The 20,060-nt window shown below is 50.5% G+C and overlaps 1 non-coding gene across 1 annotated transcript; it reads right to left on the bottom strand.

Annotated features, from left to right (window-relative positions):
- Window positions 1-19,418: 19,418 nt before the first annotated feature.
- On the bottom strand, window positions 19,419-19,490 carry Trnai-aau (transfer RNA isoleucine (anticodon AAU)). The gene has a single exon. It is a non-coding gene; the product is annotated as a tRNA-Ile (tRNA).
- Window positions 19,491-20,060: the final 570 nt, after the last annotated feature.

The following is a 20,060-nucleotide window of genomic DNA, read 5'->3' as shown; positions in this document are numbered from 1 at the left end:
GACCGGCGACCATCTATGGAAGATCCTGCTGACTACAGCTTATTTCCTGCTGCCACAAATGAGTTACAATCCTATTCAACGAAAAATTGTCTCCAACGGGCATCAAATGTGCTTGAAATGTTACATGGCTACCTGCACCATTATTCGACACACATGCTCGACTGTGCTCAGACGTCTGTGTAGCTCATGGGTCCTGAATCAGAACCAGGAGTTCCTACAAAAACTCTACTGAACGGCACTGTGCCGAAAATTTTGCTACATGTCATCTTGCTTGTGTTTCATTTAGACGCCGTTTTGAAGCCACGAAGCAGACAGCAGCAACTTTCGTCTAGTTTTGCAGTACTCAATCAACACAGTAAAACAGCATGCATCTTTTGCACAACTGGAAAAACACGACCGTGACAGGATTCGAACCTGCAATCTTCGGATCCGAAGTCCGACGCCTTTTTTTTTTTTCCACAACAATTCGCTACCACTGAGGTCCACAGCTATGACTGACTGGGTGCTGCCGTCTTTCGTTTATCGTCATCTGTGATCTTGGCTGAGGGCCGAAAAGACACGCTATTTTGAAATTTTCGGTTCAAAGGATTACATTGGCCCATTTTAAATTGTGCTGCCCCCTGTGGGAATCGAACTCACGACCATTATTTTACAAGACCAGTGCTCCGCCCTTTTTTTTTTTTTGCTGTGAAGGCGCAATGAAAAAAAATGTTCTCCAGTAACGAAAGGTATTACCAAGCGTCTTTGCGGATCAATGAACCTCTATTGTTTCATATGATTCAGGATTCATTTTTGTAAAGTAAAGCGGCTCTCCGCCAAGTATATATATAATAATAATAATAATAATAAGTGTTATCGAAATTAATATATCCATGGAAGAGAAATTAGTTCAAGTGGTAGTACGGGACTCTGAGGTTCCACGGTGGGAATGAGGCGTGGTGACTTCTTCAAAGTTCGTCTTCTCTTGAAGTGGATATTGCAGTTTCCGTGTCGGATCAAGACACCTTCATTTCTTCAGTTTCTCAAAATTAGTTATCCCAAGTGTCGTCTCATTACTTTGATTCTGTCACTCGCGAAATTCGTCCGTGCCGCCGTGGATCTGTGCGTAAACGTGCAATGCTAGTGGTGTTCACACACCCATCGCCATAATTTTTAACATATCGCCATACGTGTCTGTATAATCCCTGTGTCGTATGATCAGTGCATGTTGATATTCCAAGTACGCGAGGTAGTCGTCAAGTGAAGCGCGGCGATTGTTGATGATAAAGGCAATGGTGTGGCCTAACATCCAATATGGCAGCGTTGTGTTTCCTGCGTGGGTATCGTATTTTGTGCGGTCGGAGTAATTCCATGGGATCCACATTTTGTGGTACAGTACGGTCGATGATCGCTAATTTGCTCCGTATATGAGCGACGATCGACGCGGCGGTACTACAGGTTAGCCGGTGGGCCATCGTGTCCATATGGCCGCATAAATCGCAGTTCGGTGTGGGACTTAGGTGAATCCTGTGCAACTTTTCATTGGTGGCCACCTTGTCGTTGATAACTAAGTACCATGCGGTTGTGACCCTTGAAGGCAATACGTGACTATGGACAGTTCTCCAGACTGTATTCCACTTGATTTGCGGGTATTTTTGAGTTATTCTGTTAGTTCTGCCGTCTTATGTAAGGAAGCTATATATTTTGGTGTTGGTATAAGGTGGATGGATGCCCTCTGCGGAACGTATGTAACTAAATTCACTGTAATGTATTCGTATGTGGCGAACGGTGATCGGTATCGTGGCCTCATTTATAGGTGGACTTAGACTGCATGGCCTCCAGATGGAGAGGAGGGTCTCGTGAAACTCGATGTGTCTTGCGTGATTAGTTTCTTCATGCGGTTAATTAACAATGTCCGGCATTTGTGTTTGGCACTAATGAGGCTAAGTCCTCCTCTCGACGATGGCAAGGTTAATGTTTCAAAGCTTACTTTAAATATATGTCTCCGTAGCACGTACCAACAGAATGCTTTTTGTATACTGTCTGCGAGGTGATCTCAAACCGGTAAAATTTGGCCTAAATAATACATACGGCTCGCTATAGATATGCCAACTGTATGAACTTTCTGCAGGAGATCCAATTCCCTATCTGAATAAATACAGGTTGTGGCTCGAATCTTGTGCAACATATCTGTCCAGTTTTTGGTGGCCATAACATCAGGTACCGCACACCAATAAACGCGAAGAGATTTGTGTTGGTCTTTCATTGCACACCAGTCGATATGGGTGACATCGCCGATTCCGCGCCCCATGTGTAGCAACGTCGTCTTCCTCTTGTTGAGCTTCGCGCCGGTGACCGCATTGAAGGTGTTAACAATGTGTCCAATCTCCAGTAGATTAGCCTCTGAGGTTACTCCTAAGCAGACGTCATCAGTGTAAGCAATACATGCCATCTGCTGCATTCCAATGGTGATTCCTCTGGACCGCTGATTTATGGTCTTGAGCAGAGGCTCGACAGCTATGGCATACAACGCCATCGATAACGGGCATCCTTGTCGGATTGGTCGGCTGATCGTTATTTTGTCGGTTAAGTGACCATTGACAATTACACGAGACGTGGCGTTGGAAATAAATTTATGTAGCAGAGTGACAAAACGACATCCAAAACCCATCTTCATCAGTACCTTAGTCAGGTATTCGTGACTGATGCGGTCATACGCTTTTTCAAAATCGAGAAAAAGCAGCGCCCCAGGCTCTTGAGTGTGCGCTAATGTGCATATCACTCCCCTGAGATCGCAGGCTGCTGATATGATGCTTCGACCAGGTACTGCTCCATATTGATGTTTGCCAAGTAGTTTGTGCAGTACCAATTGCATGCGCTGCTTCACTGCCCTCGTTATGATTTTAAAGTCCGAGTTGAGTAGTGTAATTGGTCTGAGGCCTTGTATCTTCCGACTGTTGCCTGGTTTCGGTAAAAGAACAATAAAGCCTTCTCTCAATTCATCTGGAACAGATTCAAATCGCCACATCTCATTGGCTATTTGGAGAAAAGTCGGAGCCAGGATGTCCCAATAGTGCTGATAAAATTCAGCGCTGAGACCGTCGGGTCCAGGGGATTTCCGTTTTGCAGCGCTGAAGACTGCCTGTTTTAAGTCTCCTTCACTGAAAGACGCCTGTAGAGTGTTATTGTCCTCGTGTGATAAGACAGAAGGGATGTCGCTAAGAACTTCGCCGCAGAGTGCGTCGTCAACCTCCTGTCTGTTATACAGGTCGTTGAAGTGGCGGTATATATACGAAGCGATGTCCCGTTGTCTAGTAAGTACATTTCCCGCTTCATCTTCGACTTCTTCAATTAGCTTGGCTTTCTCTCGCCGCAGAGTTCGTAAGGCGTGGTATAGGGAAGCCGTCTCATCTGCCGCGATGTCCTTGGGCTGTGACCTACGTATGGTGACTTCCATGTGCTGGCGATAGAGGGTCATAATCTTAGCTTTATATTTCTTGATGCGGCAGAAGGTGTCAACGGCTGTGATGTCAGCGCAGTGGTATAATTCCCGAAGAGCAGAGAACTAAAATTCTATTGTCTGCCTATGCCAGTACGACTTCTGATACGCATAGTGTTTAATCGTTGTCCGAAGTTTAGGCTTTGCACTATGGAGCTACCATTCGGTGATAGACGTGTACCTGGTTTTCGTGCGCTGTAGTTGCTCCCACACCTGTTTGATCTCTTCGTCGAGTTCTCTGTCTTGCAAGAGGCCAACGCTCAGTTTCCAATAACCCCTCCCACGAGTTACTTGTGGACGTTGGAGGTTTATGTAACACTGGTGTACGCTGTGGTCTGAGAAGCTGACGGGGGCGATATCACTGTTGGCTATCCTACGACCGAGAGCGGGGGAGACATAAAGCCGATCGATCCTGCTGGCAGAAGTACTGGTGATGTGCGTCTATGCTGCGCGATCGCCGTGTATAAGTTCCCACCTGTCAAGTAGTTTCAGTCCTTGCACAAGACAGTCGAGCTCTGTGCACTTATTAAAGTTGGGCGTTTGATCCTTTGGTGAAAGAACGCAGTTAAAATCTCCGCCTAAAATACAGTGCTCAGCATGTTCATCAATTAAAAAGGGCACATCGTTTTTATGAAAAGATGACCGTTCCTGTCGGCGGTTGCTGCCGGATGGCGCATATAAGTTGACAATCATAATACCGTTAACTATACAGGCGATGCCTCTGCCATTAATGAGCCGTACTACATTTGAGTAGGGGATGCCGTCTCGTAATAAAATTGCGGTCGCAGTATGGTCTTCTTTCCTAATATTCACTTTAGTGGTAAAGCCAGCTACTGTCGGTTCCACGCAAACTTCCTGTAGTAGACCAATGTTCGCTAGGCGGATGAAGTCGGTAAACGCTCCAAGTTTCACATCGGTCTGGATTCTGTTCATGATAATGGTCGTCAGACTATACGTAAAGATTTCAGTCACTGAGTCAGAAATTGCGCAAGCTGGGAAATACCATCATTTCTATGCTCACAAATACACACACTACTACAGCAGTACAAACACCTAAAAGGAGCCCTCGTTGCGGTCTGTCTCATCGTCCGAACCCCACGAAGGTCCCGGAGGCTGCTGCCGGCTGTCATCAGATTGCATAGGTTCTACTCCGTCAGGTGGGGGCGGTTCTGGAGCAGCAGAGTGGCTGGTTTTTAATTTTGCTGCCACCTGTTGCGCCACGGGCTTCAACTGTTTTGCAGTCTGTGTAGCACCGTCGCGAGCAACGCGAGGTTTCTTTTTATCAGGTGACACTCTGCGTTTGGCATCTTTTGGTGCATCGGAATCTGCCTTTTTAGCTTTCCTGGAACCTGAAGCTGCATGCGGAAGGTTGGTATTTAATTGGCTATCTGGTGAATCTGCAAGAACTGTAACATTTTCAGCAGTCTGTAATGTCACCTGTAGGGTGTTCACGGGGTCGGGATGCAAAGGGTCATTTGAAGGAATGTCGGTAACGGAACGGATGTTTTCCGACAGCACGTGGGAAATGCCTTCTTTCTCCGCTGTGGGTTCATCTACAATTGTGGTATGGATAGATTCCTTTGAAGCTTCGCCCTCGGCAGAACTTTGTTCAGGAATGATGGGTGATTCAATGTTGATATTATGACCTGCGGGAGCGTCGGACATTTCCACGTCACCGGAAAGCGTGACGGCAGAAGTGTCGTGCGCGGCAACGTACATCGCGTCATCGGCAGAGCTTGCGAAAATGCTGGTACCGGTAAACAAGCGGCTGGCGACGGTGGCATGCTGGGCACGCGGCTGGCCGCCCGGCCCTGCCTCGGTTGGCAACTGCACAGGCCTCCTGCGCGGACGTTGAGCTCCGAGGTGGCCGAATATGTTACAAACAGAGCAAGTGCGAGGTTCCCCTTCATAAACTACCAGAGCTTTAAAGCCGCATATATGAACGAGAGACGGAATGCGAGTTTCCAAGTCAATCCTGACAGTTCTAACACGGTTGTCAACTTTATAGTACATATTGCCACCCCAACGGCGGCGGTTACAGAGTACACGGTACCGTACTTGGAGAGGGCCTCCTTGATCTACGTAAAACCGAGTTCAAAGGGTAACAAGGTAACTTCAACTATCCGAAGTCCTAGTCCGGCGTAGGTAATGGCAACGCGACTCACCTCGCCATTGCTGGTCTTGTATTCGGCGACCCCGCTCGTAGTGGCTATAATCCTCTGGCAGATATCGTCCTCCTTCAATTTAACATAGAAAACGTTGTTCAAAAAGTCGTATCCCATGGCAAGGCAGTCTTCTGCAGGTACCATAAACGTGTCACGAAACCAATCGTCAAACTCGTAAACCTTAGGACGCATTACGTCGAAACTGAAGCTGAACTATAGAGTGTACTTCCGTAATTGATACTCCATGTTGCACAAATACTAACAAGTCACAAGCCGCACAATGTAAACACACGCGGAAGAGGAAGTTGGTGATTGATTGGTTCAAATGGCTCTGAGCACTATGGGACTTAACATCTTTGGTCATCAGTCCCCTAGAACTTAGAACTACTTAAAGCTAACTAACCTAAGGACATCACATAACACCCAGCCATCACGAGGCAGATAAAATCCCTGACCCCGCCGGAATCGAACCGGGGAACCTAGGCGTGGGAAGTGACAACGCTACCGCACGACCACGAGATGCGGGCTAAAATTCATTTGCCTCCTGTGAGGATAGGACTCACGACCTCTGGGTTATTACACCAGCGCTTTGTCACTGAGCTATAGAGCTGCCTCCTAGCGCTGTTCTCGGGTACTTGTTCTTGTGCACTAGTGAATCGGAGCTCTTCAGCTGGAAACACACCTCTTTAGTGACCACTATTTGCATTCAGTTAGCACACCTTCTGCTTTCCTAGTCATCCCACACCATATCAATGTACACCTAAAATTCCAAAACAACACATTTGTTTCACTTCACAGTCACTTTCCACATAAAACACCATTCCTCTGATATTCATACAAAGCTAGGCACCGTCATAACCCGTTACGTTCATTAAGCAAGGCTCACTAGAGGGGAGCGTGTTACATCCGCGTAGACACAAAATTTGGCGCCGCCCAGCGTGGGGCTCGAATACACGACCCTGATATTAAGAGTCTCATGCTCTAACGACTGAGCTAGCCGGGCTCCAGACGACGCATTGCACATCATACATTACTGATGGGACCGGAGACCATCTATGGAAGATCCTCCTGACTACAGCTTATTTCCTGCTGCCACAAATAAGTTACAATGCTATTCAATGAAAAACTGTCTCCAACGGGCATCAAATCTGCTTGAAATGTTACATGGCTACCTGCACCATTATTCGACACACATGCTCGACTGTGCTCAGACGTCTGAGGCGTAGCTCTTGGGTCCTGAAACAGATATAGGAGTTCCTACAAAAACTCTCCTGAACGGCACTATGCCGAAAATTTTGCTACATGTCACCCTTGTCTTGCTTGTGCTTCATTTAGACGCCGTTTTGAAGCCACGAAGCAGACAGCAGCAACTTTCGTCTAGTTTTGCAATACTCAATCAACACAGTAAAACAGCATGCATCTTTTGCACAACTGGAAAAACACGACCGTGACAGGATTCGAACCTGCAATCTTCGAATCCGAAGTCCGACGCATTATCCATTTTTTTTCACCTATCTAGCCTAAAAACAAAAACAAAGCTAGTGCCACCGTCACTTTCATCCTACAGTTAACTAGGACGGCCGTTCGCCACCACTTCAGATTTTGCCAACGAAACAAAAATTAAATATGCCTCTGAACTTTTAATATAAAAAAATAATAATAATAAAAGGAGAAAGGAAAGGGTATAACACGTTATTATATTTGATTTGTTGTTCATTTTGTCTTAGTTTGTTCTTGTGTATTTATTTGGATTCTAAACGCAGGTCTCCTGCGCACTTTTTTTTATCTTTTTTTATTTATTTATATAGGTATCAATGTGCCAACAGTCGTAGTTAATCAAGCCTGGAAAACTAAAAAGAATGAAGACACCATCGAAGATATTAAACGTAAATAACATGAAAAGAAAGCTACCACGTCGTAGTTAGGCTTCCCAACGACTGCGCCCACTGATAAAGATTGTTCAATATATGCTCGTTTGCAGTTTGTTCTGACCTCATCTGCCACTGCCTGGAACATTCCAGCTGCACGGGGGGCTGTGAAAGGCACTCCATAGGTAGTTTGCGAAGCATTGTCGATAACTGGTATGCCCGGAAATAGCATGATGTCTTTCCTGCAAATAGAGCCAGAAGTCAAGGAAATTCTTGTGTCCGTCACGACAGAGGTAATGGACCGCATGTCCACGTATCCAGGTGACGGAGTTGGTTCGAGTCTTGGGGTAAAATGTCTCATCCGGAAACAATAACGTGTGTGCAGATATATGCTCCGGCCTAACTCGCAAGACATAAGCCAGCATCTGCCGCACTAGGTGACAAACCGGTTCCGCCTCTCCGCAGCTGAGGCGGTGCTCGTCAGAATCTACCGTGTTACAACCCACACAATTAGGAGATTCTGACATGTGGATATTGTAGAGACGTTCTTGCGTCACAAGCTTCCCATTAACGACTACGTACCATTGGGAAACAACGTCGGAATCAAGCATGGCATCGTGTACAGTCTTCCACACCACGCGCCAACGTAAGTCAGGATTTTTAGTTCGACCACATTTAGGGGGCGGCGTTGCATCATGTCGTGATATATACGTCGAGTCGTGGCCATTTGTGGTGTCGTGAGCGCTACACTGCAATAACTTTGTTCTAAATAGAAACGTCCTATATAAAAGAGGGGCGCTGGGATGTCCTGTAGTGGCACCGGCGCTCTTAGTGAAGCAGGTCGTAGCGCCGTCAGAAGCAGACTCGTGAGGCTCGTAGGACAACGGCGCAGCAGACATAAATGTGAGCTAACATAGAGGGCAATGGCCCTATCATGGACGTTGACTAGGCCGAGACCACCTTTTTCCTTGGGGAGAGTAAGAGATACGTATCTGATCTTCAGTAACATACCAGCGGTGACGAAGTATCCCAGCGCTGCCATAATGCTACGAGCCAAGGGTTTCGGAATGGGTAGCGTTTGGGCGACATGCGGTATGCGGGACGCAAGGTATACATTGGCATAATACGCCCGCTGAACGATGTTGAGGGATCGCAAGCGCTGATTTGCAATTCCGGCCCTAATTTGGTGAAGAAGGCGTCGATAATTGAGCGTTGTCGCGCGTCGCATGTCGTTCATGAAATCTAAGCCCAAGCAGCGGACAGTATCACTGAAGCGTAAGGGGGCAATGTGTTCTGTGGTAGCCCAATCCCGATGCTCAAGGCGACAAATTTATCAACGTTGATTTGGCTACCAGAAGCTGTACCGTAGGTTGCAATCCAGTCCAACGTCGCGGCCATATCGTCAGCTCCTCGTATGACGATCATCAAATCATCCGCATATGCGGTGCAACGATAGATGGAGCCGCCGAACTGTATCCCAGTGAGCCTGTCTCGGAGACCACACAACAAAGGTTCTAAGGCCAGTGCAAATAACGATGTTGATAATGGACATCCCTGTCGTACTGATCGGCAGGGGTGCCGTCAGTCTTCCATTAACAAGAACTCGAGAAGTAGCCCCATGCATAGGGCGTGTCAACACTGTGATAAAGAGGTCGGGATATTCCATGCGCCGTAGAACGGCAGTGAGGAAAGTGTAGCCCACACGGTCAAAAGCCTGGCTAAAGTCGATAGACGCCAGGGCTGCCGGCAAACGTCTCACCCGTGCAAGGGAGATGAGATCTCTGTAACGACATAACGCAGTTCTGATGTTGTTGGGTCCCCCCAAGGACATCTGATCGCTGGACAGGACGTGCAATAGTGTGCCCCGAAGACGTTCTGATAGCAGCCTCGAAAAGATCTTGAAGTCGCTGTTCAATAACGGTAATGGGCGATAATCGCGGACATGATTCCGTCCCTTCGGCTAATGGATGGGGACAATCAGTCCTTCCAAGAACGGTGCAGGGAACGGTATACCCGGGGACATCAATTCCTGACAAATTTCAACCCAACACGGTACCAACAGTTGTTTAAATGCTCGATAGAACTCTAATGGTAATCCATCGATTCCTGGTGATTTATGGAGAGCACCTTTACCAACGGCGTCGAGCACTTCCTCTTCTGTCACTTCTCCCAGTAAAGTCGGTACCATGTCTGGTGGAACTTTACCGTGGACAAGTGCTGAAACGGTATCTACCGTCGCCATATCAGAGAGCACTGCTGAATAAAGTTGAGCGTAATGCCCATAGAAGGCTTCTGTTATATCTGCTTGTTCTGCCACGTGTCGTCCGTCGTCCGTTATCATGTCGGTTACTATTATTTTGCAATGCAGTACAGTGCACTATGGCGCCTCCTGCGTTCTAGGAGCACGTGGTGCATAGATGGCCTTTCTGATTGTATCATGTCTGGAGCACGCGACCGTATAACAGCGTCTTGTAAATGATCGCGTGCTAAGGAGATGAGTTGCGCTTTCGCGCGATTGACTATGATCTGCCGGCCACGTGAGGGCTCCATAGCAAGACATTCTCGTAGGACGGTGTAATAAAAGTTTTCCGTGCTCCTCCTCCATGCTGCCGCTTCTCGGCCGTAAGCCATGAAGGTGCGCCTAAGAGGAGGCTTCGCACATTCAATCCACCAACTGAGGGTCGATCGGTAACGACCACGACGCTGTAAGGACGCGTTCCACGACTCTTCGATAGCACGTTTACATGCCGGCTCGTCCAGATGGGCGACGTTCAGTTTCCAGGGGGGCCTACTGCGCCACACACGTGCAGCTGGGAGGGCAATGGTGCAAATATAGGCTGTGTGGTCGTTGAATGCAGTGGGCCAGAGCTCTGCTCCTCTCGTCGCCGTCGAAAGGGTGCTTGTGACGTAAATCCTGTCTAATCGACTTGATGAATGACTTGTATAGTGAATGTATCCAGGAGCTGGGCCATGGATATGGCACCACGTGTCAATCAGGTGGAGGTCACGCACTAGCATTTCCAATTCCGCACACGGGACATGATGTGGCTGCTGATCAGACGGAGATAATGTACAGTTAAAATCTCCTCCGATCACCATATCGTCTATGCGGCCCATGAATAGACGCGTGATATCTTCCGAAAAAAAGCGGGCCCGATCTCTCCGTCTCCCTGATCCTGAAGGGGCATAGACATTGATGAGTCGTATACCGTTGACAGTTACTGCCATGGCTCTTGCACTCGGTAAGTACAATACTTCCGTAGCCTCCAAACCGTCCCGTAGCAGAACAGCCGCACCACAATCGGTAGAAGAGGCGTGGGAGATGTGGGCGGTATATCCGTAGAAGTCAGGGAAACTAGCGACACATACTTCCTGTAAGAGGGCCACGTCGACGTCCGCCGCATCAAGCATGCGTTGTACCATTGTCAGTTTGTGTGGTGCCCTTATCGCGTTGATATTGATTGTGGCTAGGCGAAAGGTGTGCTGCCTAGCCTCTTCACCTAGCGTCGACCCCATGGCAATTAAAGTTAACCGCAAGAGATGCCGGGCCTACCAAATCCGTTACAAATTATGCGTCTTTTACGGTAGGAGTGGCATCTCCAATGCCACCCCCTCCCCTGTCACCCGTGCCCTCTTTAGGAAGTTCCTCAACATCGTCCGACCACAGTGGCTGCAACACGATGCTGTGTAGCTCATCGGCACCTGAATCTCCCGCACGTACGTCGTCTTTGGTAGAGGTAGACCGTGCGCCATCCATCGACGCGACCTGCTGAATCCGTGGTGCAAGAAGTAACTTGGCACTCGTGGTATGGGCAAGTGAACCGTCTACACCACTTAGATCCTCAGCAGGCGCAGCATCCATGCCGTCTGAGGAGATGTCACCTTCTTGACCGGCCGTGTGTATGAGGCAATCGTCTGAAGGGGTCCGCCGACGTCGCTTCCATCGTCGAGGCGAACGTTGCTTTCGAACGTGGACATCCGTATCCGAATGTGGGAGGCAATCCAGCGTCGTATCACCTTCCGCTAGGAAAGCCGCGGTCGGGACAATGTTCGCGTCCACGTCCATCGCGTTCTGGATGTTACGTTGCGTCTGGAGTCCGTGGGACTGTTGCTGCTGTTGTTGCTGTGGAGGGGGCGACATATGGGTTGGCATCGGAGGTCCTTCCTCTTCCTCCCTTGGTACTTCTGGGTTCGATGGGAGTGTCTGATCGCCTGTTTCGTCCTCAACTATGGTGCGCATCGTCGTCTGAGCATACGTGAGGGGCAGGATTGTCGTCCCCGTCGGGGAAACGGAGTCTCCCACTGGTATCTGCGTAATTCAGCGTTGTAAGCAGCTCGATCGAACATGGCCTTCCTGCCCACATCCGGAACAGGTACGCGGCTGACCGTCGTACATGATGATTGCACGACAGCCACCGATGTTCAAATAGGACAGCACATGTTTCTTGAGCTCAATTTTAATTTGGCGCACACCATTGTAGACCTTATATGTCGAGAAAGTTTGCCACTTTTCTGCAACGTGGTTGAGAACATTGCCATATGGTCGGAAGGCATCCTTGACAACTTCCTCTGGGACCTCGAAGGGGAGCTCAAAAACCCTTACAGTCCTTAGGCCCATGCCTGCATGATCCACCGACACTGCACCGATATGCCCGTCAGAATGTTTGAATCTGAGAGAGTTCGAGTATTTAGACACCACTGTCGCGCAGACCTCTGCACTGGTCATTTTAACATTCGCCGTTATAGAAAAATGTATTCCGACGACAGTGGCCGGATCTAAACGTAGATCGTCGCGTATGAAGTGTTCTATTTCATAGGCTCTAGGACGCGCGTGATCTGGTTGGAAAGTAATTTTGATCGTATCGTGGCGCCATGTGTGTGCCATAGTCGCACTGAACTTGGAACTAATACAACTCGCGCCGCGAGAAGGTAAACACAAGCAAGCGCTCACGGTCGCGCACGGTGGGGCGCAGCGGACGTCCTCGCCCCACCGCAGCCGAAAGCAGACTGCCATTAGGCCACATGGTCACTGGCGCACTGTCCTACCCCACACGCACCACATTTTCGCCATTTTTACACCTGGCAGAATGAATTTAATTTCCCATCTTTGCAGCAATTCTCCATTTCAAATTTCACTACTAAAAAACGACGCTACCTCTTGTTGTGTTCCATCCCAAGTTACATTCAAGCATTTATGACGCTGATCAAACAACAAATTGCAAATCAGCTTCAATCCCTTAGTGCCATCTCAGTCGGTTGCAGAATTTACCTCACCCTATGTCACACAATGGCGAGTTGCCGCTATTACCAAAGCGGCGGCGTCGACGACGACGACGACGACAATCGCGAGGGTCTTCATCAGGGGTAGAAAATATATCACAAGAACTAAGTATTTCACGTCGGTCATCTCCGGAGGCTGCCAGAAACATCAGTTTTTTTTTCTTTATTGTAATTTTAAAACCTGTAGAACAGGCAGGCTGTCAGCAGCGTTCTATGCTGCTTTTCAGCCAGAGGATACAAGATGAGAAAAAACAGAAAGATTACACATAGGTTACACAACGGTGGGCAAGAAAGCAGTTGACACAGAAAGGCAAACACGGAGCCGTTCACACTTGACGATAGTCCACACTTAAAACTGGTGACACGACGCACAAACACGGAAGACGGCGATGGCACAGGTGAACGATGGAGTGCGACGGTGAACCCTGAACACTAAACACGATGGCACACTCGAGACACTGATGGCCATGATCTCCGGCACGCGAAAGTTCACGTAGCGTGTGCGAGTCCGGGGACCTGCCAAGAGGGGTAGAAGGGGGGGGGGGGGTGGAGAGGGGACAACAAAGACGCCAATGGCTGAGGACATAGGAGAAGGAGTAGAGGGACAGGGGAGGGGAAGCCCGGGGGAGGAGTGGGGAGAAAGGGATGAGGGAGGGAGGATGCCCAAAGGAACAGAGACAGGAAGAGGGAAGGAGGATCAAATTTGGTAGGAGGGGTATATGGAGGGAAGGAGGACATCATCCGGGAGGGGGAGCTGGCGGAAGCCACCTTGGGAGAGGGTAAGGATGGTAGAGAGATGGAGACCGGGTGGGACGTGGGAATACAGGCGCGGCAGCTGTCGGGGGTGGGAGAGGATGGGCGAGACAAGCAGGTGAGGAGGATCGAGTTTGCGTGAGGTGTACTGAATCTGTAGCCTCTCAAGGAAAAGGAGGAGGTGGGGGAATGGAATGAGATCATACAGGATCCACGTGGGGGAGGGTAGACGGATGCGATAGGCGAGGCGGAGAGCATGGCGTTCAAGGATTTGGAGGGATTTGTAAAAGGTAGCTGGGGCAAAGATCCAGGCCGGATGGGTGTAACAAAGGATAAGGCGGATGAGGGATTTATAGGTGTGGAGTATGGTGGAGGGGTCTGGACCCCACGTACGACCGGAAAGGAACTTGAGGAGATGGAGACGGGAGCGTGCCTTGGCTTGGATTGTCCAGAGATGTGGGGTCCAGGAGAGTCGATGGTCGACGGTGACGCCAAGGTACTTGAGGGTGGGAGTGAGGGCGATAGGATGGCCATAAATGGTGAGATAGAAGTCAAGGAGGCGGAAGGAAGGGGTGGATTTGCCTACAATTATCGCCTGGGTTTTGGAGGGATTGACCTTGAGCAACCACTGGTTGCACCAAGCAGTGAACCGGTCAAGATGGGATTGGAGAAGGTGTTGGGAGCGCTGCAGGGTGGGGGCAAGGGCAAGGAAGGCGGTGTCATCGCAAACTGGAGAAGGTGGACGGGGGGTGACGGCGGCGGCATGTCCGCCGTATACAAAAGGTACAGAAGGGGGCAGAGGACAGAGCCTTGGGGCACACCGGCGGAGGGTGTAGGAATCTGTGTTATGGATGGTGATGTAGGAAGGACGGCGGAAGAGAAAGGAGCCGATCAGACGGGCGTAATTAATGGGAAGGGCGAAGGTTTAGAGTTTTAAGAGGAGACAGGAATGCCATACGCTGTCATGAGCACGTTCAAGGTCCAGGGAGAGGAAGAAATCCAGAGCGACGGAAATTAAGCTGTTCAGAAAGGAGATGAGTGAGGTGAACGAGAAGGTTATCAGAAGAGAAGGATGGCCGAAAGCCACACTGGGTGATGGGAAGGATGTGGTGCTCGCGGAGATGCTTGTGGACGCGGCGGGTGAGGATAGATTCCAGGACCTTGCTGAAGACCGAGGTAAGGCTGATGGGACGGTAGGAGGAGACGGCAGATGGCGGTTTACCAGGTTTAAGGAACATCAGGATACGTGTGGTTTTCCACACATCGGGGTAGTAACTGGTGGACAGGACTACATTGTAGAGCCTGGCCAGGGTGGAGAGGAAAGAGACAGGAGCTTCACGAAGGTGACGGTAGGTGACACGATCGTGACCAGGAGCGGTATTGAGTTTGGTACGGAGTGTAGCAATGAGATCCTGTGTAGTGATAGGGGCATTGAGTGTCATGAGTGCAATGTTGTCCAAGTACTGGAAACCAGGCGCTAGGGGAGGGACAGAAGTGTCATTTCCATCGCGGACATCCGGGAAGAGGGAGTAATCGAACTGGGGATCGTCGAGGATGGAAATAACATCGAAGAGGTAGGAGGCAAAGTGATTGGCCTTACTAAGGGTGTCAGGGAATGGGTGATCATCATGAAGGAGAGGATAGTAGGGGGTGGGTATAGTTCCGGTAAGGCGACGGAAGGCTGACCAGAACTTGAACGAGTTGATAGGTAGGGTGGCATTCAAACGGGTGCATGTCTGTCGCCAGTCCCGGCGTTTCTAGGCCGTGAGCAAATTACGAATGTGTCGCTGGAGTTGCCGGTGGCGTCGGAGTGTGTCTGGGTCACGCGTATGGAGATGACGGGATTCACGGAGGAGGAGGACAGCCAGTGGGGGTAAGGAAGGACGGTGGGGGTGGATGGCGACAGTAGGGACGTGGGCATCCATGGCCTCAGACAAGGTCTGCTGGCGAAAGGAGGCGGCATGGCCGGCCGCGGTGGTCTCGCGGTTCTAGGAGCGCAGTCCGGAACCGTGCGACTGCTACGGTCGCAGGTTCGAATCCTGCCTCGGGCATGGATGTGTGTGATGTCCTTAGGTTAGTTAGGTTTAAGTAGTTCTAAGTTCTAGGGGACTAATGACCACAGCAGTTGAGTCCCATAGTGCTCAGAGCCATTTTTTGAGGCGGCATGGGCTACATCGTCAGGGTGGCGGTAGGTGAAGGGGTGGCTATCGACCTGGGTGGAGATGGTATCCCGGTAGGCATTCCAGTTGGCACGGGAATAGTCACGGATATACTTTGGGGGAGGGTCATTACGAGGGTTGGGGCGGGGGCGACGACCATCGGAAACAGTGAGGAGGACAGGGAGATGGTCACTACCAATAGGTTCCAGGACATCCACCGTTATGCGGCCAAGGAGGTTAGGGGAGGAAAGGATAACATCGGGAGTGGAGTTGGATTAGGGACAGGTGTGCTGGGGGATAGGGATGAGGTCCCCTTGGAGGGAGGAGAGGAACCGATGCCACCGCCGTAACTTGGCGGCGGAACGACTATGGATGTTGAGGTCGACGGCGATCACGTAGGAGGAGAAGGTATGGTCAATGTGGGAGAGGAAGTCGAAGGGAATAGGGACGTTAGGGCGGACATAGATGGTGGCACAGGTGACGGTAAGGCCAGGGAAGAAGAGACTAAGGATCAGGTGTTCGGTGGGGTCAGGAAGGAGAGGTTGGAGCCGTACTGGGATCTGGCGGTGGTGACCAATGGCATCTCCGCCATGCGCAATCGGGAGGGGATTATCGGAGTGGTGAAGGAGGTAGGGCGATGTGTGGATGGTTTGGTGGGGTTGGAGGAAAGTTTCATTGAGGAGGAAGGCATCCACACGGTGGGTGGCAAGGTTGTACAGGAAGAGGTTGTTATTGGCAGGAAGGGAGCGGATGTTGTTGAAAAGGATACGGTGCTGTCGCGCCATGACAGGGATTTAGACAAGGGTGTCAAGACGGGAGAAGGTAAAATGGGCCTGGTTGTTGGAGTAGGTGGCGTACATTTGCAAGTGGAAAATTGAACGGGCGGCGAGGGAGACCCGTTGAAGTGTGTGAGGGCGCTGGAAAGGTTGGACGTTTTGTAAGACAATGGTGAGGAACCTGATGATGTCCTCAGCGGTGAAGGGGGGGGGGACGAAGGGAATTGCCAGGAGGGGTGGGAGCGTCCAGAGGACGGACAGGTACAGTGAGTTCAGGAGTAGTCGGAGGGCGTTGGGCTTTACACTTTTGGGAGTAGGTGGGATGGGGGAGATTGCAGGTATTGCAGGAGGGAGGGGATTGTACGTTAGGGCACTCCCGGAGGAAGTGCATTTGTTTGCAGGTGGGGGCCTCGCGGCACTCAGCTGTTGGGTGTGCTTTATAGCGCAGACACCTCTGGCAACGCAGGGATTGAGGAGGAGAACGGGAGGGGTCGACCTTATAGCGCTGGTGGAAGAGGAGGACACCCTCCTGCTATAGATGGTCAATGGAGGGGGCGTCCTCAGAGAAAACCAGCATAAGGCGGGTGGGGCCGGACGAGTTGAAAATGCGGCGGACCACCCGCACATCTAGTGTGGGATGCGCCTTGAGCTCCGCCAATACCTCCTCCCCCGTGATCGTCGGACTGAGCTGAGTGATCACAGCGGTGAGGGTCGGCGGGCGACGCGGGAGTTGGGGTTGCCGGATGGGGGATGGAGAAGGAGCAGGGGTGAAGGAAGCGTTGTGGCCAAAACGGGTGATGGGGAGGCGGGAGAGGATGTCAGTATGGAGGGTAGGGCTGGGGGAAGAGATGAGAACGGAATCCCATCTGGGAGTGAGGAGGGAGACGGGGGCACCAGGGATGTGTTGACGGAGGAGGAGGGAGTGATTCCGGGCCTCGAGAAGTGAAGGATCCAGATGGGAGAGGAGGTATTTGTATAAAGAAGGTGGGGAAGAATAGGAAGAAGCGGAGGGAGCAGGGGCAGGTGGGGCGACATCCATGGCATCCTGGGAGGGGGAAGGAGGATGGGGCGGGGCCTTTTTGGGAGCAGAAGAGGTGGCGGTGCGACTAGGGCGTTTAACGGCGGCAGAAGGGTGGGTGGTGACATGAGGGATAGGAGCTATAGGGAGGTGGCGGGAACGGGCTGGTCCCGGCGTGGACGCAGGAGACGGCGCTGGAGATGGTGACGGTGAAGGCGACGGCGGTGGCGGTGATGGCGAAGGCGATGGGGAGAGTTGGGTGTGGGCAGTGGCCCGACGGGCCTCCACCCTAGCTGGAGCCGCAGTAACAAGCTGGGGGAGTGGGGGAAAGGATCAGAGGGAGAGGATTTGGAGGAAGAAGCTGGAGAGGGGCGACAAAGAGTGAAGGCGAAGGGAGAGTGAGAAGAGGAGGAATGGAAATAGGGGGGTGTGACTGGGCACACCATGTAATGGTGGTGGTGGCGGCAGAGGGGGACGTGTAGACTATGGCTGTGGTAGTAGTGGTCGTAGTGGTGGTGGGAGCTGACATGATGACAAGGATATAGAAAAGTACACAGGACAAAATGGAAAGGGGAAGAAGAAGAAGAAGAAAACTGGGGACGGATGAAGACGAAGATCGACGACGACCAGAGTCCTACGCTGCTGGCGCGGAAGCTGAAACTGACGCCGACTGGCAGGAATGCCGCAGCTGGCGCCGCTGCCGCGGACAGGGCCGGGGCTGCTGCTGCTGCTGCTGGAGGTTGGGCTGGCTCGCTGGCTGGCTGGCTGGCTGGCTGGCTGGCTGGCTGGCCGGACCGCTGCTGCCGGAGGGGTGGCTGGCTGCTACAGGCTGGACCGCGATGCTGGTCGGGACCACTACTACTGCTGCTGCTGCTGCTGGAGGGCGGGCTGGCTTGCTGGCTGGCTGGCTGGCTCGCACTTGAAACTGTAGCGTTGCGATTAGTGCGGGGACAGCACAATCGAAGGGCGGTAACCTTATGGAATACCGCCGGAGGATGTGCTCTCAAACTTAACAAAAATACAGTATTTATCGTTGTCTAACAGCATTGTATGAACGGAATCAGAGTTGACACCAATTACCTCAGTAATCCAATCGTGTATTTCCAGTGACGTTGGCTGGAAATGACGGGTTTCCTTGTCGAAAGCGAAGACCAGTGTGTTTTGCCTTACGTTTGTAGACATGATTCAGAGCAGGGATGAAATTCCGGTTAAAAAACCGAAATCCAGGTGAGTGACACAACGGTGAAAAACAGCCAAACACTAACGAATAACCACAAACACGAAGACAAACAGACAGACAGCAAAGGAGAGAATAGCAGAACACGTATGTAAACAACACAATCGGAGCGCAGCAGTACACACGTCCACACGGTAGCACAGCTGAAGCGCGACTGTTCCATTAGGCCACACGGTCACTGGCGCACTGTCCTTCCCCACACACACCTCATTTTCGCCATTTGTACACCTGACAGAATTAATTTAATTTCCCATCTTTGCCGCAAAATTCTCCATCTCAAATTTCACTACTAAAAATACGATGCTACTTCTTGTTGTGTTCCATCCCGAGTTACATTCAAGCATTTATGACGCTGATCAAACAACAAATTGCAAATCAGCTTCAATCGCTTAGTGCCATCTCTGTCGGTTGCAGAAGGTACCTCACCCTATGTCACACAATGGCGAGTTGCCGCTATTACCAAAGCGGCGGCGTCAACGGCGACGACAATCGCAAGGATCTTTATTAGGGGTAGAAAATATATCACAAGAACTAAGTACTTCACGTCGGCCATCTCCGGAGACTGCCAGAAACATCAGTTTCCTTTATTAGCACCATTCGGACTATTCAGTTGCGAGAGTATTTTTATCCATGACCGCTTTTTTCGAAAGGGCCAAGGTGGGAGGTGCTGTTACAAAATTCATTTACCTCCTGTGAGGATCGAACTCACGACCTCTGGGTTATTACACCAGCGCTCTGCCACTGAGCTAAGGAGCCGCCTCCTAGCGCGGTTTTCGGGTAATTGGCCTTATGCACTAGTGAATCGGAGCTCTTCAGCTGGAAACGCACCTCTTTAGCGACCACTATTTGCATTCAGTTAGCACACCTTCTGCTTTCCTACTCATCTCACACGATATCGATGTACACCTAAAATTCCAAAACAACACATTTGTTTCACTTCACAGTCACTTTCCGCATCAAACACCATTCCTCTGATATTCATATAAAGCTAGGCATCGTCATAAGCCGTTACGTTCATTAAGCAAGGCTCACGAGAGGGGAGCGGGTTTTATCCGCGTAGACACAAAATTTTGCGCTGTCCAGCGTGGGGCTCGAACTTACGACCATGACATTAAGAGTCTCATGCTCTACCGACTTTTTTTTATGAATTAATTTATTTATTTTACATATATTTGTTCATATCACATATGACGCCCTCCAGGCGAAAAAAAAAATTATGTGGAATTACCATCAGTAACATATAAAATAGAAAGGGAATTATGGAATTAAAGAAAACGCCCTCCTGGCAGAACAGACAAAGCAGCATCCGCGTCCCGCCAACTTGTG

The sequence above is a fragment of the Schistocerca gregaria genome, chromosome 7 (assembly GCF_023897955.1).
Source record: "Schistocerca gregaria isolate iqSchGreg1 chromosome 7, iqSchGreg1.2, whole genome shotgun sequence".
NCBI classification, from domain to species: domain Eukaryota; kingdom Metazoa; phylum Arthropoda; class Insecta; order Orthoptera; family Acrididae; genus Schistocerca; species Schistocerca gregaria.
Note: the sequence above shows the minus strand (reverse complement) of the source record. Positions and strands in the feature narration are given on the sequence as shown.